The 24380-nt window shown below is 41.3% G+C and overlaps 2 protein-coding genes and 2 long non-coding RNA genes across 8 annotated transcripts in view; 2 read left to right on the top strand and 2 right to left on the bottom strand.

The window, feature by feature from the left end:
- Nucleotides 1-243, top strand: part of ST7L (suppression of tumorigenicity 7 like) — a 169423-nt gene extending 169180 nt beyond the window's left edge. For both annotated transcript variants that reach the window (XM_086391848.1, XM_086391860.1), the window contains one exon: nt 134-243. The gene's annotated coding sequence lies outside the window, so the exon portion shown is untranslated. The remainder of the gene's footprint in view (nt 1-133) is intronic.
- Nucleotides 1-16226, bottom strand: part of CTTNBP2NL (CTTNBP2 N-terminal like) — a 54468-nt gene extending 38242 nt beyond the window's left edge. The window contains exons 1-2 of one of the 4 annotated variants that reach the window (XM_086391828.1): nt 14734-16226; nt 1370-1493 (exon numbers count right to left, since the gene is read on the bottom strand). The gene's annotated coding sequence lies outside the window, so the exon portion shown is untranslated. Of the gene's footprint in view, nt 1-1369; nt 1494-13338; nt 13412-14733 lie in introns of those variants that run through there. The other 3 variants (XM_086391827.1, XM_086391830.1, XM_086391829.1) reach the window with 3 other exon arrangements.
- A 269-nt stretch (nt 16227-16495) lies between these two features.
- LOC147376055 (uncharacterized) overlaps nt 16496-24380 on the top strand; it is a 33285-nt gene continuing 25400 nt past the window's right edge. The window contains exon 1 of the long non-coding RNA XR_015160687.1: nt 16496-16651. This is a non-coding gene — a long non-coding RNA (uncharacterized LOC147376055). The remainder of the gene's footprint in view (nt 16652-24380) is intronic.
- On the bottom strand, nt 20005-21669 carry LOC147376056 (uncharacterized). Its single transcript, XR_015160686.1, has 2 exons — nt 20757-21669; nt 20005-20350 (listed from the first exon to the last, which is right to left on the bottom strand). It is a non-coding gene; the product is annotated as an uncharacterized LOC147376056 (long non-coding RNA).

Raw genomic sequence — 24380 nt, 5'->3', positions numbered from 1 at the left:
TAAAGAAGGATGATAGATAGCATGCTGGAGTGAAGAGTCGTGAGGAATTTAAACTACCATTTGAGTCACTTTTGTTTTTAGATGAAATCCTTCCCCCATTTCCTGATGGTTTCATGTTTTAATCTCTCTCAAGGATATTATAAAGCAGAGGAATCATTTTATATCTTTCTTCACCTCTCCCCTGATGTTAAGAGGAATAACGAGCACTTGGTAACGGGAGTCTATAAATATTAACTGCACTAGGTGAGTAAATCAACTAGGAATGGAGCCAAAATGTATTTCCTTCAATATTTTTTTATTCCTTAAATATTCTCATTAAGAAATCTGAAACTGTAGTTTAAGGAAGCAGTGTGATGAGTGAAGAATGTAGAATTTCAGTCTTAGCCCTGCTACTAACCAGCTATATGGCTTTCAGGAAAAAAAAAATTTATCTAGCTGCTCTGGCACTGAGTTTCCTCACAGATGAACTAAAATACACTAGATAATCTTTAAAGTCCTTCATGGTTCCATTCGAAACTTTCATGAGGGAAAATCAAGAATTATTTGTTAGAGAAGTAAGAATTATAGGTAAATATACAAAAGGAACTGAAACAGACTATACCTAAATCAAAGTTTTGGATTTGTTGTGATAAATATACATCCTCAAAAAAGAGTGAAACTGAAACAATCTCTAGTCCCTTTAATTATTGGGTTGGCCAAAAAGTTCATTTAGGATTTTCTCTAAGATGTTATGGAAAAACCTGATTAAATTTTTGGCCAATCCAATATAAAGCAGTCTAGTCTAAGCAAGAAAAAATTCTGTTCTTTGTCAATGGCATAAAGAACAATATTCATGTTACATCTACATTTGGAATAACTTCTGCACACAAATTTTAATATCTGGAACATTTTGCTAATATGTACCAATTATTTAGCTTGGTGTCTACAGGAAGTGATGGAGACGGAAGTGGCACCCCACTCCAGTACTCTTGCTTGGCGAATCCCAGGGACGGGGGAGCCTGATGGGCTGCCGTCTATGGGGTCGCACAGAGTCGGACACGACTGAAGCGACTTAGCAGCAGCAGCTACAGGAAGTGAATGTAATACAAACATGACATAAGAGAGAAAGAAGGGCCCCAGCTGTGTAACTCAAACCCAAGAGATCTGTTTTTGCATATTCCCATAACCATTCTTTGTAAATATTAAAATTTCCCAGGTTTTTTGCTATCCTTTACATTTGAATCTAATTTCAAATAGAATGCACAACATACTGCAGTAACTTTTTGTCTGAAACATAAATGCATGATAGTAAAAGTGCACTGAGTTTTAGCATGCTAATGATACTCCTGGGGGTGGTACAAGGAGGGGGATGGGGTGGGGTGATACTGACCTGATAACTTATGCTCACACTTTAGTCCTCAAGTGCAAATTCTTAAGGTATTCTTCAGTTAAAATTTGGGAAAACTGACAAATATATTTAAAATGTCATCAGCATGGTGGAAAAATGTTCAACGCTGCAAAATAATAAGAGATTTATTGTCTACGTGACCACACTCTATAAACAATTAGTAAATCCTCAGAATGTCGACTGTCATCATAGCTGCAGAGGCCTGACAGCTGTAGGTTGATATACAAGAAAGAAGAAAATAGCCACCTCAGATGAAGCTGAGTAACACTGGAAAAAACACCAGGAATCTGCCTTCCCTTCTGCAATTATAATTAGGGAAGGTGAGGCCTTTCAAGTCTTTTTTAAGATGTCCACTGCCGTTTCAAGGACATCTTATGAATGTCACTAGAAGAAACTGACTTTCTCTACCTGAACTGACAAAAACCTGTTTGCTTGAATCACTATGACTTATTCACAATGCACTCAGATTTTAAAAATAACGTGATTACAAATTTTCAAACTGCCAAATTCCGGTAAGGAAAATTCTGATCCCTTCATCTGCCAATCAATAAACAAACAAATCAATCTGTCACCACCTCAACTTTGAAGGGCTTATTACTCATCCCAGCTTCTACTTTTTCCCACTTATTTTCAAATATTAAATGTTGAATTATATGTAATTTTTGGTTTATACTTTTCTAATAGTGTATTAGACATAGCAAACTTTTAAAAACGATAGGCCCTAAATTTTATTTGATAGAACATAATTTCCATCTTGCATTTTAAGCTTCCAAGTCCATTTGACTCCAATTTCTGCCTAATATATAAATAATTTGGTCTGAGGTTTTCAGAAAAAGGCTGTTTCTAAGTCTATATTCATTATCAGAAATATGACTGCCAGATTTTTGGCATGTCACATCATAGTCTACAGACTCATTCTCCACTTATTTTCTAAATGAGTTGTTACTTGTCATTGTCACTGTCCATTAAGTAACAAAGAAAAACAAGATCATTTCAACCAGATACTCAGCTCATTCCTTCCAGTAGAATCTTTCCAAGACCCAACTTTCCTTAGAGTTTAGATGCAGATACTTCTGCCTAAGGAATTTCTATAAATTTGAAATAAAAACCACTTGTGGACAAGTTGTCTGTATATATTATCATACACTGTGGTATAGCTAGCTGTAGCTATATTAAGCTTTATTGTTTTTCTAAAAAAATACACATAAATATATACAGTAAAAAGATAAAGTTATACATACTACAGTACCCTGGAAAAATAAGCCTATTTATAGACTAAATATGAAGCTTATTTTTAAGCTATTAATAAGTGATTTCAAACTGAATTTGCCCGGCTTACCGTGTGATGTATTTATATGCTACTTCTCACCAAGTCAGGGCTAAGAGCCAGGAGCGCATGAAGGTCTTCCGTATAAACTTTCATGTGCCAACAGCCACAAGAATAGAATTATGGGTATCAAGCACCCTGGTCCCCCACCTCCACTGTACCCCCTCAACACCAGTGCTGATTCTGTCATGGAGGTATGCTGCTGCGGCTTGGGCTCTGCTCACTTTACTCTGAACTCTGTTTGTTTTACTTTTTACTTTGGGTAAAGGCCTTTTCCCTTTACCTAGCCTCCACTCATTTTGGTTCTGGCCGTGCCTTTTCCTTCTCGCTCTGTAACTCATTCTAGATGATAGCAGGCGTTGTTGCCTTTTTACCACAGAGAGACTGGGTGGCAGAAAAAGAAACACCCCAAACAACTTCTATAGCTAAGCAAGCAGTAAGGCAGGGCAGGGTGGAGTACGAGTAAGGTGTTTGTCTATCCAGTATCTGGGTGTGTGTATGTCTTTATGTGGAACTGAAGGCTTTATTTCTAAGTGGTGGGTGATATGGGACATGTAATAGAAAACGTTTTTAAGATGAGTCTTAACATATTTCCGGATATAGAAGCACCTCAAAAAAAAAAAAAAACCTACATAAATCTTTTCTTTCAAATCCACTTGGTTAGTGCGGGCACACACATACACACACACTCAGTTATCTTACCCAGGAGATCATTCTTGCAAAACTGGACAAAAATCATTTCATTATTATATACTCACATATCAAATTTAAGAAATTTACACTTAGGCTACAACTGACTGATATTCAGGCCATGCAGTAAGTTTTCAATATAAGTAATAGAATAATAGCAAAGATGTAAAGCAGACTTGCTCCAATTATGTAAAGACTCCTTTTAGTACATATAAGCAAAACCAAAATTTGGAAGGCCAGTGAATTCTAAAAATTCAAAAAATCAACACTCACATACAAAGTGGGTGTTTTGACAGCTTTCTACTAGATAACGTACTTCCTTAAAAACCCAGTATATATGAAATTTTTAAAAAAATGTCACATTTATAAATACCAAGTCTAAAATAGATAAAAGTGCACTGCTGTTTAAAAATAAAATGTATCCAAAGCAACCTTCTATCTGAGGGTAGAAGGTGTTGACACATTACCTTGACTATCTCAAGATTTAAGTTTCCCCACCCTCTGGCACTTCTGGCTTTTCATAAAGGTTATTCACGCATCTGGGGGTGAGAGAGTGACAGCATCCCAAATTGCCCTTTTGGCATTTTAGGATTAGGCTAGTAAAGAAAAATATGTCAAAATATTATCAGGAAAGGCACAGCCAGAACCAAAATGAGTGGAGGATGGGTAAAGGGAAGAGGCCTTACCCAAAGTAAACAGTAAATGGATCTTTTGTACGTTTACTAAAGAGAGTTGTTTTTGCTATTATTTACAAAGATTCTAAAATCAAGGTAGAAAAACAAATCTTACTAAATTCTACAACACTATGCAATAAAAGCTTTACTATAAATGTCAAGTCAATCTTCTTTCAGTTGAAGGTAAAAGATATTACTGAACTATTTGTATTCTTTGTACTTATGTGTTATAGGTTAATCGTGTCCTCTAACCCAAATTTATATGTTGAAGTCTTAATCCCTAATACCTCAGAATGTGATATATTTGAAAACAGAGTCTTTAAAGAGTGATTAAGTTAAAAATGAGGTCATGGGACTTCCCTGGTGGTCCAGTGGTTAAGACTCTGTGCTTCCACTGCAGAGGGCAGCAGTTCAATCTCTGGTCAGGAAACGAAGATCCCACATGTTACGTGGTGCAGCCAAAAAATATACAAGGACATTAGGGTAGGCCCTTATCTAATATGCCTGGTGCCCTTGTAAGAAGAGAGACTGGGATAAAAACACAGGGCAGGAAGAGACCATGTGAAGACAGGGAGAAGATGCCTCCCGTTTAGTAAGCCAAAGACAGAGGCCTCAGAAGGAACCAATGCTGTGGACACATTGATTTCTGATTTCCAGCCTCCAGGATTGTGAGAAAATGAATTTCTATTGTTAAGCAACCCAGTCTGTGGGACTTGTTACGGCAGCTCTAGCAAACTAACACAACATTGTAATCATTTACTACTGATATTTTTAAATGTTACTACTGCAACTAGATCAAAATCTTCCCCTTACTGTGAGAGTGCCTGAACAGAGAATGCCTTGCTTTGTCTTATCAGTCTGATGATAGGATTATGTCAAATGGAATGGTTCTGTAACAGTTTCAGAGAGTATAAATTTCAGGATCCTGAAATATAAATATAATATACAACAGTGCTAAGGGATTGAGATGCTTGTTTATCCAATACTCTCAATGTGTACTTTGAAGTAGGCCTCAAGAAACCAGCTCTGTAATAATGCTAATACTTGTTAAGGTTAATACTTAAAATGCTTTCAGAATTCTACTCAAAGCTGATTCTAGGTTGCCAGATTTTTTAGATTTATACTTAGGGCAGAAATTAATAATAATATAATTAAGTTTACCAATATTAATCACCACTTCCTCAGAGTTTTATTTATTTTTTCCTCAGAATTCTTTAGAATTCAAGCCAGAGTAGTAATAATAAAAAAAAAACAAAACACACACACACACACACTGAGCTAAACATTAATGTGTTCCAGGCAGTGTTCTAAGTACTTGATATGTATTAATTCAATCCTTACAACCTTAGGTGATAGGTGTTATAACCATGAACCAGCCAGTTCATCATAACCATCACCTCCATTTTAAAGATGGGAAAACTGAGGTACAAAGACTAAATAACTTGCTCAAAGTCTTACATGTAGTATGTGACACAAACAGAATTTGAACCCAAGTAGTTTAACTCCAGAGGCTGCCTTAGTAACTACTGCTACTTGGTACCAACTGCTTACATCTGATTTTCTCATTTTACCAGCTACAATGTGAGTCACAGAGCTGGAAGGGACCTCAGAAATAACCTAATTTAGGACTCTCATTTTACAGATGAAAATTGAGACCAGAGTTGTGAAGTGAATTACTGAAGATTACAGTTAAATAGTAAAACTGTTAAGATATAGTCTAATCGACTTTCTGGGACACCATGACGGATTTTTGTTTTGGTTAGCTCTGCTTTAAGACTCAGGTATCTCCAGCCTATCTCTGAGTGTGTGTATGTGTGAGAGTCTGTCTCTCTCACTAGGTGTCTACATCTGTTTCCACCAATGTCTCTCCTACATGTTGCCAACAACATTTATATATATACAGAAGAAAAGGAGGAAGTGGCCTCATGCCCATAAACAAACATTCAAGCACATCTCCCCCAAAATGGGGATGTCTGGCACAATGTTATTAAAAACAGATCTGTCTACCTGGAAATCTTGTTTATCCCTTTTCAGATATTTTCACCTGGGACAAGACCAAACCAGAAGAGCTACATTAGTTAAGCTACTGGAACATACGTTAATGAAAATAAATAAGTTTTTACATTAATAATTTTTTTCATTAAAATTAAAAATATGTCTTCTATTGATAGTATCAGGAAATTGCCAGGAGTATTTACCATTTCAGGTATATTTGTTAGTGGCTTTATTTCAATGAAATTATTAGCATTATTTCAGAGAAGTAAAAATTTAGGGGACAGAGAGATGATATAGACAGGTATACATATTTCAGTGAAATTATAACATGATTTCACTGAAATATGTATACCTGTCTATATCATCTAGCTGTCCATCATCCCCCTAAATTTTCGTTTCTTTGAAATAATGCCACCATGATTTGCAAAATACTACAATGAGGGAACAATATATAGATTGATTTTATTTCCAGTAAAATGATTCATGGGCCTCAATGCTACAGGCAGACTGGGATACAAGAATGTTTCAAATATTAGTGTTGGATGAAGTTGTTGACTCCATCAAGATTTCAAGTCAGGAAAAAAGAGAGCATGTGGTATGGAGGACAAACCCTAATACGGTCCAGATATCTGTGTGTTAGCTCTGCCCATGACCTGACTCTTTCTGAACTGTATAAAAATTTCCCATAGGACTGTAATAGAAAATTATAACTGATGATGTTGTTTTGCCTTTTAAATTTTGTCTTTTAAACCAGACCACTGATTTTTTAAAAAATGTTTAACAATTTGATATCAGTTGAAAATGGCCACGAGACCTTGCTCCCAGGATCTTTGGGGATGGTAACTCTTCTGAGAGGATGTATCTAAGTAACTCTTCTAAGAGGATGTATCTAAGTAACTCTTCTAAGAGGATGTTGCAGTGGAAAGGGCTTGGACTTCTGAGTCCTACAGACCCAGGTTTATATTCTGGCTCTACAACTTCATACTTCCTTGATCCATTTAACCTTTGAGCTTTCCCTTCTTCTATAAAATGGGGTGACAATACATACTCTAACAGGATACGGAAGGGTTTATCAGGGTTAGTGACTGGTCAGCTCTCTCACTTGTTATCTCTGGACAGCATATATTTGGTTGCATCTGCAAGGATAATCAAATTTTCCTTTTTCCAATGAGTAGTCATTTTCTACCATTCATGTGTCTAATTTAGAAATCAAAACAAGTTTACTCCTTCTAACCTGGCAGGTGGATCTGTTCCAAGAAGGTGATTACCTGGCCAGTTCCTGGGGAAAATGGCTTAGGAACACACACAACATTTATTTAGGCCAATGGTATTTGCACACTACTTGGGAAAGAAAAAGGACAATCTTCTGTCTAGGCTAGTTTTTTTGTGACTTTAGGATATAAATGAAAAGCATGACTTTGCTTCCACTGCATTTCTATACCTTTTAATCATCATAATTTTAACTTGTAATACTGATAAATGGGTCTTCTAAAAACATCACAGCTATTTTTAATATTAAATGCATAATGGATATGTATCTATATTTATAACCCAGCAGCAGTTATCCCATTCTACTATATCAATTCATCTATTTACATAGCTGTCTTTTGTCTCATAAGACTGCTCTTCCAGACGAATACTCTGTCTTATTCTACTTGATAAACTTAGTACCCAGCAGTCTCCGGTTCAAAGGGGTATTCAAAACAGGCTGGTTGCATAGAAATGTACCATGCAATACCATGAACTACAGTCAACAAAACTGGACTTTATCTTTTAGGAAATAAGAAGCCACTAAATATTTTTAACAAGGTGACTCTCATAATAAAAGTATAGTTTTAAGAAGGCAAAAGCTTGAAGTACAGAGCTGATTTGACTGAAGAGAAACTGGAAGCAGAAAAAGCACTTGGGAGGATAACAGTGCAGGTGTAAGGTTAAAATGTGTGAACGAGGATGGTGGCAGTTAAGAATGGAAGAAAAAAGACAGATGTAAGAGACTTTGTAAAGAATGTACAGTAACTTAGTATTGGTTCTATTTAAGGAGATAAGAGGAGAAATAATCCCAGATCAGCTGAGGTTTTAAGGCTGGATGAGTAGAATGATGATGCCTTTAACAGAAACAGGGATGTTAGGAAAGGAACTGGTTTTTCAGGGGAAATGATGACTGTGATGTGAGACAGACACTGAATGAGAAGTAATCAGCACCCCCAAGAGGAGCATGTTCAGAGTCAGTGAGTGTGGTGAAGGCTACGGGTTTAGAAGCAAGGAAGTTTTTAGGGGTGGAGCCTTTTCAGAAAATTTCCTCTGTGCCTTCTATTTGGGAACAAGAGGCAGTAAGAAGCTGATACACAGGACTGAACCAGATCTGGTTTGTACGGTCAAATATTAAACCCGTTAAGAATCAGATTGGTTTTGTTCTCACTCTAGTTCCAGTGCTATAACAGAAAGGCCTACTTAGCAGAAACCAAGGAATGGGGAACCTCTTCTTCCCCAAAACCCCCAAACTTAGTGCTTCTTTTCTCTGTAACTTACCCATCAGTTCATTCTCCTCCCCACTGTAATTTATAGCTCTTATCTCTCATTGAAACAACTCATCCCCGCTTGCTTCTCCCTCTGCACCCCTTCCTCCCCAGAGCACACTTCAGCCTTGCCTTCCCCAGCGGCTTTGCATAAAGGATCCATGCAGATGCTCCCAAGGCTCAGGGTCAGAAGTCTTTTTTTGTCTGTAAACCCCATCATCCTGTGCTCTTTTTGTTTTCCTTCCGAGTTTCTATTTGAACTCAGTAACAATTAAGGATTACATTCTTTGTGTCTCCAAAAGATAGAAAGGATTCATTTAGCAGCAGAGCACACAGTTAGAATGAAAGCTCTGGCTTTGGACCTGAAATACAGAGCTTGGAAATAGTTGGCAGGGAGAAGCCATACTACTACATTCTTTATGTCAAAGCCTGATTATAGTCCTGTTTCCCTCAACCCACAACCCCTGTCCTCGACTCCCCTGCCCTCTACTCTTAACTCCCCATCCATGGTTTCTTCTCATCCATTTTGATTGTTCTTATGAACTGCTCCTTACATTGGAGGCAGTAGAAGAGCTGTCTTCAAAAGGCAAAAAATCACTAGTAATCAAAATTACCATGGAAAATCCCTTAAATCTCACAGAAAGTACATCCTGTACCATGATCACACTATTCATGAAACCATTTATATGACACTGAGAGTGAAGGTGCTTGAGACAGTTTGGAGTGGAGTAACTGACAATTCAGAGAGAAAACATCAGATGGTTGAATCCCTTGCCTTTCTTTTTCCAGGGTGAAAAAGTTTAACGAAGATAATGCACATGACAAAATTATGAAACACACACTGTAAGACACACACACTGTCCTAAAAATTCTTCTGTCAGATGTCTGAGATCATGACATACACAAGCTCTGTTTCCCTCTACTTTGGAAACATAGCTATGTAGTCAAACATTTGAAACCAAACCAACCCATAGCTAAAATAAGATACTAATTCTTCACCTATGTTTAAATGATAAAGGAGTAAAAGAATAGTTAATATTAATTAATTCACGTGCAGTGCTAATAATAGTCAATAATACCTACCAATTATTGAGTGCTTCCTACATGCCATGTTCCTGTAATCCTTTTTTAAAAAAAGCCTCTATAAATCATTTTTAAGTCACAGCTGAGGAAACTGAGATATGGTGAAGATAGAAAACTCTGCCCTTCTCCTGGGTCATACAACAAAAGAGCAACAGAATTGGGATTTGAACTCAGGTTTGCCTTTAAAGTCTGTGCTGTAAATTAGCACACTTTATCGCCTCACCATAAATAACCTATTTTCTCACTGAAATGCTTTGAACTAAAACTGCTGCTGCTGCTAAGTCGCTTCAGTTGTGTCCAACTCTGTGCGACCCCATAGACAGCAGCTCACTAGGCTCCTCTGTCCCTGGGATTCTCCAGGAAGATTGAATTTTTAGCTATTAGCAGCAAACATTCAGGAAATAAGAAAAAAAATGGCTTTGGTAACAGGCTGATGAGCTATTCCTGGGGTCAACCACCAGACTGGACAAACTTCCTCTAAAAATATCTCTGCTTCTTGTATCACGCCACTAAACACCAATTCAGTGGCCTAAAAATCCTTGTATCAGGTATCTGAGATCATGACATGTATAAGCTTTGTTTTTCCCTACTTATGCATCTTAGCTCTATGTTGAAATATTTAAAATTAAACCAACCAATAACTAAAATCAGACATGAATTCTTCACTGGTGTTTAAATGCTAAAGGTGTAGAAGAATATTTAATATTAAATTATTTAATTCACATAAAAAGTGAAACACCATTTCACTAAAAACACCCAAGAAACACCATTCTGCTCCACTCAGAAAAGTCAAGAATTCTAATCTTGTTCTGTGATTAACTGGCAGTACTGAAAAACTGATTCTGCCAAGACACAAATCCATTGTAGACAGTGCATTATGCCCACCACAGTCAGGCTGTATGATTCCATTCAGGGACCCAGTACAGTGTGTATGCTTGATCTGTACTTAGTCCTAGTTTAGAAAAGTATAAAGTCAATTAGAAATTCATTTTTTAAAAAAATCCCAAAGTAGATCAGAAATTTGTCAAAACCAAACTCTCAAAAACCATTTTTTAAGAAAAAACAGTTCCTAGTGTGTTCTCCTAAATTCACTTCATTCCTCTCAGGTCAGATTTTTAGAAAAATAAAATCCTAAAAAGACTAGCATTGATTACATTAATAAGTCTGGTTCAAATTTCATTCATTACTTCAAAATTATATATCTAACCAGCAGACATCTTCTAATACAAAACTCAGTATTTTAGAGTCATTGAAGATACTGGAGCACCAAAGACATCAGATCGGGAAAATAAATCAAGGCAAAAAGAAATGGACTGTTTACACCAACAAGATATGCCGTATCTTATCAGTAAATTATCTTTCTAGTCTACCGGAAGGTGTCAGCTTCAAATGAAGTTCAATACCCATTAAGTCAAACTATATACTAGGCACTGTGAAAGGTATAAAGGTGAAACAAAACATACTAATACCTCCTGAAGACTTTATAATGAGATAGACTACACGTACATCAGAAAAATCTCTGCATATGATGCTTTTCTTCATCTAACACTACTAAACAGGTGTCGAAAAAGTTAAAGATTTCTACGATTCAAATGTGTATCAAACAAATCTTGCTTGTTGTGCCAAGGAATCAAAGAGCATTATTTGCTTTTTCCTTTCTGCTCATAAAGGCCCTGGCAATCACCACAACTTTGTTTTCCTGAGTCTCTTTACGTTGGTTTATTATCTTTTGGGGATTTCCTGTTCTGCTTTTAGTTTTCTGCTGCTGCTTTTGCTGGGGGGCCCTTACCAATCCATCGCAGTATGCTTGGTGTTTGCTGGAGAGACCCTCCGCAGTTTCTTCTCTGTGCCTTTTCATCGGACATCTGGAAACAATCACTGAGTGGATCTGTGCAGAGGGAGACTGGCTCCGAAAACTTCCAACCTAACTATTCAAAATTAATTACCTTCATGACGTCTACCTTCAGAGACGCTTATCAGGAAAGTAAAAGACAGCCCTTATGATTGCCCCTCATGATTCCAACTCCTCCAATCCCATTGTTACTATCTTTGACTAGAGAAAACAGTAGTAAGACAGACTTTGGATTGAAAGCAAAAGAAACAACACCAAAAAATATGGCAGATTTTAATGTATGAAAGTGCTAGCAACAGATGATTAATGGGGAGTCAATGGCATTAACATTAGGCCAAAATTATCAATATTTTGCACCTGCTGAAATGAAGGTCTTTATGAGCACCCTTTAGAGACTCTCTTTGGTAGTCACATGTGTCTGAATAGCTAGAGTTTACCTTGCTTTTATTAATCCTTATCTCTGAAATTTAAAATGTGCTTTTAATTTTCATCCCCTGAATTTTGGTAGACGATACTGGTCTCGTAAAGCCAATCAACATCATATATATATATATACACACACATACACACACACACACACACACACACACACACACACATATATATATATATATATATTACACATCAGTTTCTCCTGGAGGAAAAAACCCACCATAAAATAGGGGCTAGAGAGTAACCAAAGGCTACCTGACCAGATTAATCATAAACCTAGACCACTGAACCTGAATTTTCTTCAAACACTTCCTGCCTTTTGTTTCAAAAGAACTACACCTTCAAGGTTAACTGCAGTCTCCCTGAGCAACAGACCAGCCCACCTAGACTGGAAGTCACTCATTCCTAATCTAAAGCTCTTTATTTAGTTATCTGTACTGCTTCACTTGAAAGCATGCTGTTATGGACAGTCCAACAATATACACTGCATTCCAACCCACAACGACAGCTCTGTAGATATACAACACGCTCATTTCTTCCTGAAAATTTGATGAAAAAGGCGATTTTTCATCAAATTTTCAGGAAGAAATAGGATGGAAAGCAAAAATGAAACGCAACTCAAGCCTAAAAAAAAAAAATCCTCAGAGGTTGGGTTCTCTTTCAAGCAATAGAGTAAAGGTACAAAGCGGGGTCGGGAAGGTTACTATTTCTCCTCCTCCAGACTCAAAAAGTCCCTAAGCAGAGGAACTCTCGATACCGCCTCCCCGCCCCCGCCGCCCCCAGCTCAATAGGAGAATAGAGGATTCAGGGGGAAGGCTCAGGAACACAGAATGGGGGATGGGAGGAACCCAAGTTGGGGAAAGCCGATTCGTCCGTGGAGCTGGCTGTCTAGGTTGGGTCTTTGATTTTTGCATCGTCCCATCTCTCTTCTTTTTGAAACACTGATTTTTATCTTATGGATGAAATTACCTCTGGTCCCTCCCTTGCGAGCAAGGACAGGTGTTGGAAGAGATGTCTGGCCTCCTAGGGGTACAAAATGGGGGTGGGGGCGGCAGTCGAAAGAATGGGAACCTGTACGCCTTCTCCCAAGGTTGAGGGGCTAGGTGAGGGGCCTTTTAAATGAGGGGTATCAGGAAATCAGCCCCTTCTGGGAAGCTAGGATTGACGGGGGACAATAAGTAGCTGCAAGCACCCTCGAAGGATGAGGAGCCGCCTCCTCAGGGAATACCGGGAGGTAGAGGAGACGGCCCCGCCCCCTCATGGGATGGGCGCGAGTGGCAGTTGGGACGATGGCGGGAGGACACCGGTGGTTTTACCCCTGTTTTTCTTTCGAGAACCTGGCCTCCCAGCCGCCGCCAAGCCCCGGCACCAACGGCTCCTACCTTTTCCCGGCGTTCAAGGTTCCTCTCCCTGCCGCCTCCGCCACCCTCTCCATCCACAGCCCCTCGAGGCCCCGCCCCTCAACAGCCAGGCGGGGGCACTGGCATTCGGCAGAGCCAATGGCCTCCTCGCCTCTCCAGCCCCGACACCAATCCGCGCCGGCTGGAGGAGGGGCTTCTCCAATGTCATTTAGGCTCCTCCCGGGGCCCCAAGATCCCTTTTGTTTGGGGAGAGCCAAGCTGGGATTGAGCTCTCGTCACTTCCGGGAGGAAGCGCAGTCCTCCTGCCCGGGCTCAGGGATGGGCTTGCGCCCCTCCGGGCTCGGATTCTGCAACTTTCCACCTTCTATGGGCTTTCTGGACCAGATGGTGGCGAGTGCTTCGTGTGTACCCTCGTGGTACGGGAAGCTCAAGAATGGGTTTCGGGTGTCCTGACTGACGGGGCGCATTAACGTTTCATCTAAAATGTTAATAAATGAAGTGCGCTCTGGTGTTTAGAAAACCTGTTGTTGAAAACCTGGTAACGTGGCTTGCCTGCTCTCCCCCCCCCAACCCCCCACTTTTTTTTTGGCGGGGGGGAGGGGGACAAAGCGTGTGCTAGAGACAAGGGAGCAAAGATGAAAAACCCAGAGACCCCCTCTTTTCACATTATATTTGGAAGAGAATAGTAACTTCTGGAGCCCCTGGAACCCCTGGAGTGGAGTCGCCGGGTAGCTTTCCAACCCGACTTGCTTTCCAGGTAGAAATCGAATGAATAAAATTTCTGTGTGTCAATGTTTTCTACGCTGTTTTCCAAATGAGAATTTTTGTGTCTCTGGCCCCATTGTACTGTAGGCTGCCGCAGCACTGCTGGGACAAAGGACAGTAGAGGATGCAAGGAATGTCTGTCCCTCGTGAACATAGGAATGCAGATCTCGCTGGTGGCAGCAAGCTCTTGTTTGGTCGCTAAGTCATGTCCGACTCTTTCGTGACTCAATGGGCCCGCCAGGCTTTTTTGTCCATGGCCTTTTCCAGGCAAGAATACTGGAGTGGGTTGCCATTTCCTTCTCCAGGGCATCTTCCTGATCCAGAGATCGAACCCGCATCTCCTGCATTGCAGGTGGATTCTTTACCGCTGAGCCACCTGGGAAGCCCCACAGCAAGCCCTCCAGCACCAAATAACCCAGAGAAGGGAGAGGGTGCATCCCTTCCTGAGGTCAAAGTTTCTGGCTTTCTTTTCCCCGTTCACAGATTCCAGTTCAACTGGTTAAAAGAATAATAATCACATTGCTTTAAATAAAATATAATACATGCTTACAATTATTTATAATGCATAAGTAATATGAATTAATTTCAATATATTATTTCTAATATTAACAATTATTATTAAGCAAAGCAGTACTGGGGCCTCCTACTCACCTAGGCAGACTGTCTCAAGACAGATCCAGCTCTGTCCACATGAAGTTTGCAGTCAGGTGGAGGGATGTAGTCAGTCTGCAAACATAGGGAAGTTCGAAGGAAGGAAACCAGTATTAATGCCATTTTGTTGCATAAGTGCTCAGACAGGTCTGACGCTTTTGTAACTGCATGGATTGTAGCCACCAGGCTCCTCTGTCCATGGGATTTTCCTGGCAAGAATGCTGGATTGTGTTGCCATTTCCTCCTCCAGGGGATCTTCCCGACCCAAAGATCAAACCCGTGTCTCTTGCATTGGCAGGTGGATTCTTTACCACTGAGCCACCTGGGAAGCCCTATTAATGCCATTCAGTTCAGTCATTCAGTTGTGTCCCACTCTTTGCGACCCCATGGACTGCAGCATGCCAGGCATCCCTGTCCATCACCAACTCCTGAAGCCTCTCAAACACATGTCCATCGAGTTGGTGATGACATCCAACCATCTCATCTTCTGTCATCCCCTTCTCCTCCTGCCTTCACTCTTTCCCAGCATCAGGGTCTTTTCAAATGAGTCAGTAGTTCGCATCAGGTAGCCAAAGTATTGGAGTTTCAGCTTCAGCATCAGTCCTTCCAATGAATATTCAGGACTGATTTCCTTTAGGATGGACTGGTTGGATCTTCTTGCAGTCCAAGGGACTCTCAATTGTCTTCTCCAACACCACAGTTCAAAAGCATCAATTATTCGGTACTCAGCTGTCTTTATAGTTCAACTCTCACACCCATACATGACTACTGGATAAGACCATAGCTTTGACTAGATGGACCTTTGTTGGTAAACTAATGTTTCTGATTTTAATATGCTGTCTAGGTTGCCATTCCTGCAAGTTATTTTCATATAATGATATTTAATCTTCACACAGGAGACACGAATTTAATCCCTGGGTCAGGAAGATCCCCTGGAAAAAGGAACAGCTAACCACTCCAGTATTCTTGCCTGGAGAATTTCATGCACAGAGAAGCCTGGTGGGCTACAGTCCATGGGGTTGCAAAGAGTTGAACACAACTGAGCAGGCACGCACACACACGCACACAAATGTAAAATCTTTCCTAACCTGTAAGATAGACCATTGGTGCCTATTTTACAGAGAAGAGAGAAATTCAGAGAAATCAAGTAAAGCCATAGAACTAGTAAATGGAAAACAAAGAACTTCCAACAAGGATGTGGATTCCAACTCTGTGCTATATTCTGCTCCCTATACACTTGGCTTTCAGGAGCAGAGCCGGTTCAGAGAGTGGGTCTGGATGACCTCCAACTGGCATTAGAAACAGAAATGGGCTCCATGTCTCCCTCTATTGACTGCTGGCTTGAGAATGTCCTCTGTATGTATATTTGAAGGACAAGAGGACTGTACTGAAGGGCTCAACATTAGCTCAGATGCTTCTGAAGTAACAAATAGGAAATACAGAACTTAAGAAAGACATCATTCCCTGTGTTCTGAAAGGCAAGATGAAGGGCCAGGGACATAGTAGATGTTCAACAAATACTGACTTCACTTGAAACAAACTGTCTGGAATGGTTGAAAACAGAGTTTAAGTGCTGGACTAGGCCCACGAATTTGAAAAATTCCATTTCCTTCTCCGCCCTTTTGCCCTGCCTTATGGGTGTGCAATGAGGAAGTGCCTCATTGCCCGACAGTGAGGCAGATGCAGAACAGGCTATTTTCTGCTGGCTTCTGAGTCACCAAGAGTTGTCCCAGTGAATCAGCTCACCCCTCCTCCTCTCCTTCCCTTTGTTAACCCACCACTACCCATTCTACTCCCAGGCTGACCTGGCACCTACTTCCTTCATAGCAACTGGCGGCTCCCCAGATTTTCTGAGCTCCTGCTGACTTTCCTCAGTGAGTGTGGGAGGACCCAGCAAGAATGAGATCATCCCTGCCTGGTAGGATTGAGTCCTGAGGGTATTCAGATTATTATCCTTTTAATTCGTTGCCCCTGGAGCTAGTGTATGGCCAGAGCCTGTGAATTTGAAGTTCAATGATTCTTCAAATGTATAAAATGTGTAAATAAATTTAGAGTCTGGCACACAGGTGTACAAAGAGGTAGAAAGTGGGTTTGTAATAATTTCCTAAAGTGGCATAACATAACATACCATTTTTATATCTATTATTGTATCAACTTGCCAGTAGTATTTATTAAATGCCTACTGTATGTCAGGTAACAATTTAGTAAGAAGCACTAAAGATTATAGTGTGTGTTAATTTTTCTCCAAATAAGTAAACTTCCTAGGTAGGTGTACCATGAATGTTTATTGCTGGTTTGGGGGAGGCAATGATAGAGTAAAAGAGGGCTAGACTGGAAATGTAAAAGAAAAATTGGTGAGTTCTGCTGGAGTTCTCCCTGTCACAAACTGTAGTTTCTTAGGGCTGCTGTAACAACTGACCTTAAACGGGGTGATTTAAAATAACAGAGATGTATTCTCTCTCAGTCAGGAGGCTAGGAGTCTGAAACTAAGGTTTTGACAAAGTTGGTTCCTTGGTGAGGGGTGTTGGTGGGATTGGGTTTATGGAGGGTCACACTGCTCTCCTAGCTTATGAGGGTTCCTGGCAATCCTTGGCTTGTAGCTAAATTGCGTTATTCTCTGCTTCTGTCTTCACATGGCATTTCCCCCTCTGTCACTTAATGTCTATCTGTCTTCTCTTCTTCTAAGGATAACAGTCATACTGGATTTAGAACTCATCCTAATCTAGTATGACCTCATCTTAGCTCATTACATCTGCAAATATCTCATTTCAAAGAAAGTTCACAATCTGAGGATGGGGTGGGGGGATGGGAAACATTCAAACCTGTGTGCAAAACTACTTCACAAAGTAACACCCCCCACTTAACTGCATTTAGCTTCACTGGTAATAGCATGAAATTAGTGACCTAATTCCTAAAGATCATTTCAGTTCTATAATTATATGATATTATATATATTATATATACGCTAGAAGCATTTCTCAAGCCTTTACTATATGGAAGGCACTATGAAATTGCTTCAGAGTACATTTCATTTAAGCCTTAAAAGAATTCCAGGAGCGAGATGTGAATATTTTCCTATTTTACAGATAAGGAAACTGAGGCACAAAGAGGTCCATGGTCATGGAATTCATAAGAGATGAACATGGAATATTTACTCAGATCTGACTCCTAAGTCCACCCTCATAATTACTATGCTCTATCATCTCTCCATCATATGAGATGGGTTAGGAAGACAGGGAATGCAACGAATATTTTAAAATTTGATTTCTGGAATACTTGGAGCTGAATAGCAATCTTCTGGGAAAGGCAAGAGAGAAGAGAACAGTGGGTGGCAAATGAAAACAGTAGGGAAGAGGCGAGCTATCGGCACTTACCTGAGCCTCAGTTTCCTCATTTCTTAAATGGAATAATAGTTCCTTCAAGTGGGCATGAAAGTATTTGGTAAATTCTATGAGGGGTGATCGGAGAAGGCAATGGCACCCCACTCCAGTACTCTTGCCTGGAAAGTCCCATGGATGGAGGAGCCTGGTGGGCTGCAGTCCATGGGGTCGCTAAGAGTCAGACACAACTGAGCGACTTCACTTTCACTTTTCACTTTCATGCATTGGAGAAGGAAATGGCAACCCACTCCAGTGTTCTTGCCTGGAGAATCCCAGGGACGGGGGAGCCTGGTGGGCTGCCGTCTATGGGGTTGCACAGAGTCGGACACGACTGAAGCGACTTAGCAGCAGCAGCAGCATGAGGGATGATAAACTATTTGGAGATCTTGCTCGAGCTCTTTCTCCTCTCTGGGCCCCAGCCCTGCAGCGAACATCTAGGGGTTGTTTGACTATCTGGGGCTCTATAAGACTCCTTCTAGCTGTGACCCACTGAGACTTACTAAGATGCTGGGTGAGCTAGATGTGAAAGTTGGAGTGACTGGGAAAAGTGACCTGGCTTGTCTCTTCCTACTGGCTCGTTCCTTAAGAGCCCCCACCTGGCTTCTCCAGGAGGGGATCCTGAGGTTGCAGTATAGAAGCCTGAGAGAGCTCTTTCTGCCAGGACCAGACTTAAGTGGGAAGGCTGGTGTGCTGTCTCCATGACTCCCTACATTTTCTCCCATTACTTGTTCCCACAAAGGCCTTTCTGAGTAGTCCTCAAGGTTCTCTTCCACTTTGGATCACCTGACTGACTACAGCACAGGGGAAGCTGAGAAGGTTCTGGGTGTGGCCCTCACTGTGTTCTCGATCTTATCGCTCCCCCTAGTGCTGAGCGACGAGTCCTGCAGGTGTCGGCTCCCCTCTTGGCTGCCCCAGCGCACTCCGCGGAGCGCCTCTCACTCGACGGTTTTTCCTTTTGAGGGTGTGAGCTGAGAGCACAGCAGGTGAGGGGCTCCAAGGGCCAGCAGTTGGGAAGAACCCCCTTTAGGGACAGATTCTTCTTGTTTTTAGCTAAGTGTTGGGGCCAGCTTGACCATGAGAGAGCCAGGAAACTCTTACCTTGGACTTCACAGAGGGAGGTTGGGAAAGAAAAAGAAATCTAACATTGTGGGTCTCCTATGTACCAGGCACGGTGCCGGGTGCTTTACATGTATTACATGTATCATCCTTGTAATCCTTACATATATAATCCATCTATTCCTTTGTGATCATTTCCTTTGTGATCATCTTCAGTTCAGTTCAGTTCAGTCGCTCAGTCGTCTCCGACTCTTTGCGACCCCGTGAATCGCAGCACGCCAGGCCTCCCTGTCCATCACCAACTCCCGGAGTTCACTCAAACTCACGTCCATCGAGTCGGTGATGCCATCCAGCCATCTCATCCTCTGTCGTCCCCTTCTCCTCCTGACCCCAATCCTTAGGAGATAATTATTATTACTTCTCATGTTTCTCATGAGAGCAAGTTCAGGGACTTCCTTGGTGGTCCAGTGGTTAAGAATCCACCTTCCAACACAGGGGACACAGGTTTGATCCCTGGTCAGGGAACCAAGAGCCCACACACATGACATGGGGCAACTAAGCCCATGCCACAACTACGGAGTCTGAGTGCCGCAACAAGAGCCCAAATGCTGCAACTAAGACCGGACACAGCCAAAAAATAAATTAATCTTAAAAAAGAGAAAGAAAGCAAGTTCAGGGAGGTTAAGTGTCTTGCCAAAGGTCACGTAACAATATGATGATAATGACATCGATCAGTTATTTAGTGCCTACTTCACACCAGGCACATTATTTCTTTTCATCCTCCCAGCAAATCTTAAAAGAAAAAATAATCATAATAACTTATTGATGAGATCACTGAGATTTAGGTAGTTTAAGAAAGGGGTCACTGAGGGGCTTGCCTGAGATCAAAGAGTAGGTCCTCCGGTCTTCAGTTTCAGCTGTTTCCATTCCACCGTCGCCTCATGGAGCTGTGGGTGGTCGAGGTGGACTGAGCCCAGCACCGTGTGATGCACTGTTCTTCCCATTTCTGGCACTGCCTCGCAGCCCTTCCCCAGGACCAGGAAACTAGGGCCATGTGGGGTTTTCGGATCTCCAAATCCATAGATAGGCTCCTGACATAGGATGGCAATGAAAAGTCCAAGGCCGTAGGCCATGGGATTCTAGGACAGTTTGCTTGGAGAGACACGTAACAGGGCAGTTCCCTGGGAACCACAAAACAGTATTGCTGTTAGGGGCCTTGGGAAGAGTACCCAGAGGACCCTGAGTCCTGTCTCCCTCATCCTCTGTGGAATTCACATGTTCCCCTAAAGCTGATGGGCCCGGATGGGGTACACACAGCTCACTGGGGGGTAAAAAGGGAAGGTAAATGGGGTACAGTCTAGCTCAGATAGAAAATTCCTGGAATAGATGAGAAAAATCATGGAGTTCCCAAATCACCCAGCAAAGTTCCCAAAGATTTGAGTCAGTTTAAACCCCTCCCTTCACCCCCAAAGTACAGGTTAGTCATAGGTCCCTGGAAGAATACTGTATGTCCCTTTGGATGAATCTCAAGTTTTCATTTTCATTCTAATGTTTGAAATTATTAAATGATAATTGAGAAGCACATACCTGATGATGAGTTGATGTTACGTATGATGAGATTCATGTTTTGGTTGCTATTTCCAAGTGTTCATGCAGACTCACGGGGGCAGGGGCAGGAGCTATCAGCTGGCTACTGTTTTTTATTGGTAAGTTGACTTATTTCATTAACGGTTAACTTTTCCCCCTCTCTTTCAAATGCTCCCTTTTCTGTCTCCCTTCCTGTTTCTCCTCTACCCCAGGTGACTTCTTCCCTAATAGTTTGGGGCCAGACTCCCTTCTGTCTCTTCTGGCTCCTCAGACAAAGCACTGCACTGAGTAGCCTTGCCAGAGGGACTGAAGCTGGCTGGAAGGCTGGTCTTCTTTCCTTTCCCCCTTGTTCCCCCTTCTTCCTCACACATGGCCTGACATTAAGCAGTAAATAATTTCTGTGCTACGCTATAAACAGAGCTTCGGCTCAGCCGGGCTTCTCTCTGGTTTCAATCTGATGAAAGCCAATTACACATTCCCTTTCGTCTGTTATTTCAGCTGAGGCACCACGGAGTTGGCTGAATAGGTTCTTGTTGCTTAGAAAAGGGAGAAATATGTGTAGGAAAAGTAATGACCTGCACCATCATTTCTAGGCAATTTCCTAGAGGAGCCCTTTGGAGGAACCTGGTGCTAGAAGCTTCTATGCCCCTATTTCTTGCTTCATGACGTCTGCTGGTCCCTAGCAGGGTCTAGTCTGCCCTGAAAAAAGTAACCAGGAGACCCAGGGTACCTGCACCATTGGGAGGAGTCTGTCCATTTCTCATCTCCTTTTCTTTTTGCCACCCTGCCTTCCTCTTGTCCCCCCTTTATTTTTAAAACTATCCTTGAGTACCTATTATCATTACCGCATGAAATAATACACAATTCCAGACCTCAGGGTACTCACAGTCTTGACTCAAGTTCTCCTTCTTTCTTTCGCTACACTTTCCAAATAAAATAACTCACCCCTCTGTATTACATCATAATCAGGACTCCTCCAGATGTAAAGGACAGACATTCCATCCAAACTAGCAAAGGTAGTTTTTATTGGCTCATGTGATAAAAACATCCAGAATTAGACTGCCTTCACATGAGGCTTGATCTGGCTCCTCAAAAGTGTTACCAGAACCAGGCTGCTCTCTCGGGAGTTTTCAACTTTACTTTTGTAGAGTTGGTTCTGTTTTCAGACATGCTTTTTTCCTCAACTGGCAATAAACATAGGAATTCCAAATGGATATTCCATATCCAGTCATATTCAATAGGAAAGAGCATCTCCTTTGTCCTCAGAAGTCTGAGAAAAGTCCCACTCTGTCTTCTTGATTCTGCTTAGACCATGTATTCAAGTCTGAATCCAATCATTGTGGGCAGGGCATGTGCTGCTTTGATTGGCTAGATGTGCTCTGTACAGAACCATGCATTAAGTGGCAGGGAAAGCTATAACCACAGGTGAAAATGCATTCGTTCATCCATTTATTACCAAAAAAATGGGGATGAATATTTGGGAAGCAAATAGTGTTTATTACACATTTGAGCATTTGTCTTGCGTTTGCCCTTGGGACCTCTTGAGCTGCAGCTGATTCTCTAACCTTGGCCTGGACTTTCCTTGCTGCTGGTCATTGTCAGAAGGTTCGGAATGGCTGTGCTTTGTTGCCCAAAGCGTCACTAACAAAAGATTGTTGTGTGCAGCAGCTGTTCACTGAGGATTGGGGGCCTTGTATGGCATGGGCAGTGTTAAAAAGGTTTTTAAGGATTTGAGGTTCTCAGATTTGAAGGTATATCAGAAATACCTGAGAGTCTTATAAATCACAGATTGCTGGGCCCTAACCCCGGAGTTTCAACAAAAATGTGCACTGGCTCTGGTATGCCAGATGCTAAGGTTACAGTGATGGCCAAGCTACCTGCTGTAAAATTCTTCTTTGTTATGCAGAGCGATTTAATTACTTACTGCAAGCCTTTCTCATCTCAGTTCTATCCAGGGGACCCTCAATTTTCATAGTCAGATAAGCCCATGAAGATATTTTCTCTAACAGAGGAATCTATTTGTACTGTCCTTGGAGGTCAGCTGATTCAAACTGCAGCAGCTTCTGTGATAATATTTCATTTATTTTCCTACTGCTTAGGCAAACAGGGCATGTTGTGAGTGAAGTATAGTGCTAGAGGTACTAACTAGGTGTAGCTTTCAAAGGCACAAAAGGGAGTAGAACCTTCCACAAGGAACAGCTGCTTGACTCCTGGGTAGCACTGCGGAAAGTGAGTAACTTGAGAGCCAGACGTACTAGCTGTGTGACCTGGGCATGTCATTAACTACTTTGAGTTTCAAATCCCTTATTATAAATTGAGAAATAATATTGTGTTTCACAGGGTTGTAGTAAAGAAGAAGCCACATAATGGGAGTTTTATTGATAATTTTTCTCCTTGCCACCTATCTATCACCAAGACCTGTCAATTTTTTTAAGACCTGTCAATTTTTCCTCCTGAATACTTTTATCTTCATAACTTCTATTCCTACCTCCATCACCATCTTGGTCTGTCCATTACTTCATTTCTTCAGGGCAGTGGCAGCCTTCTAAGTGGTCTTCTAGCCTTCATTCTTGCTCCTTCCGGTCCGTTCTCCACACAGCATGCTGTGCAGATCTTAAGAAAACACAATCTGATCATGTCACAAAACTTCCTCTCAATGAAAACTATTCAGTGGTCTTAGGATAGCTCTGTTCACAAAACCCACATTACTTGGCTCCTGCTTCTCTCTCCAGAATCGTCTAGTGCTACTCTCCTCTCTATGCCCTGGACAACTGGGGACAAAGACTCTCCTTGATCAAACTTTAGTCAGGCTTTAGTTTAGGTCTTGACGTTGGTCACTCACTCTCACCCTCTGGCCTTGCTGGGCCTGCACAGCCCAGTTTTAGCAAGAATCCTGCTAAGTGAGTCCATATCCTTCATATCTGATGAAATGCTTCATCCTTCACCTTTGATCTTTAGTCCTTGGCCTGCCTTCAGCAGGAATCCTGTTAAGTCAGTTTAGTGAGAATCCCCCATCCTTGATGTCTCCTCTTAGTGATTTTCCATCCACTGAGTCGCTCACTGTGCTTTGGGGCTATAAATCCCTTATCCTGCATTTGATTTTGGAGTTGAAACTGATCTCTCTTCCCTATTGCCATAGTCTTGACACTTTTCTAGTAGTCCTGAGGGAAGTCCCCTCTACCATTTTAACAGGTGTCAGAGTTAATTTTTTTTTCTCCAATGGTGGCTGCTTTTCTGTTCCTCAGAGTCTCTGCTAATGTTACTGTGTGTTCTTGGGCTGTTTTTCAACCCTCTACCTAAAGGCTGTACATCCTCAGACCTTATCTCAATGCCACCTTATCAGGAAAGTTTCCTTAGCCCAACAGAGTGAGTAAGTTCTAATGTTTTGCCTTCCAGCATGTGTTATGATTTATGATTATACACTTGAGCAGTTATTTTGATTAGTGTGGCTTTTCACAAGCCTTTTGTATGCTCCATGAGGACAGAGCTCACGTCTATTTTGCTCATGATTCTCATCTCCGATATCTCAACACAGTACCTGGTACACAGTAGGTGTGTTCTATGAATGTTTATTGATTGAATGAATAAATGAAAGTGCACTGTTTATAAAAAGTGCTCTATAAA

The sequence above is a fragment of the Bos grunniens genome, chromosome 3, assembly GCF_055505025.1.
Source record: "Bos grunniens cultivar Pamir isolate PY7600 chromosome 3, Bosgru_T2T1.0, whole genome shotgun sequence".
Lineage (NCBI taxonomy): Eukaryota > Metazoa > Chordata > Mammalia > Artiodactyla > Bovidae > Bos > Bos grunniens.
This window is presented reverse-complemented; position numbering and strand designations above follow the sequence as displayed.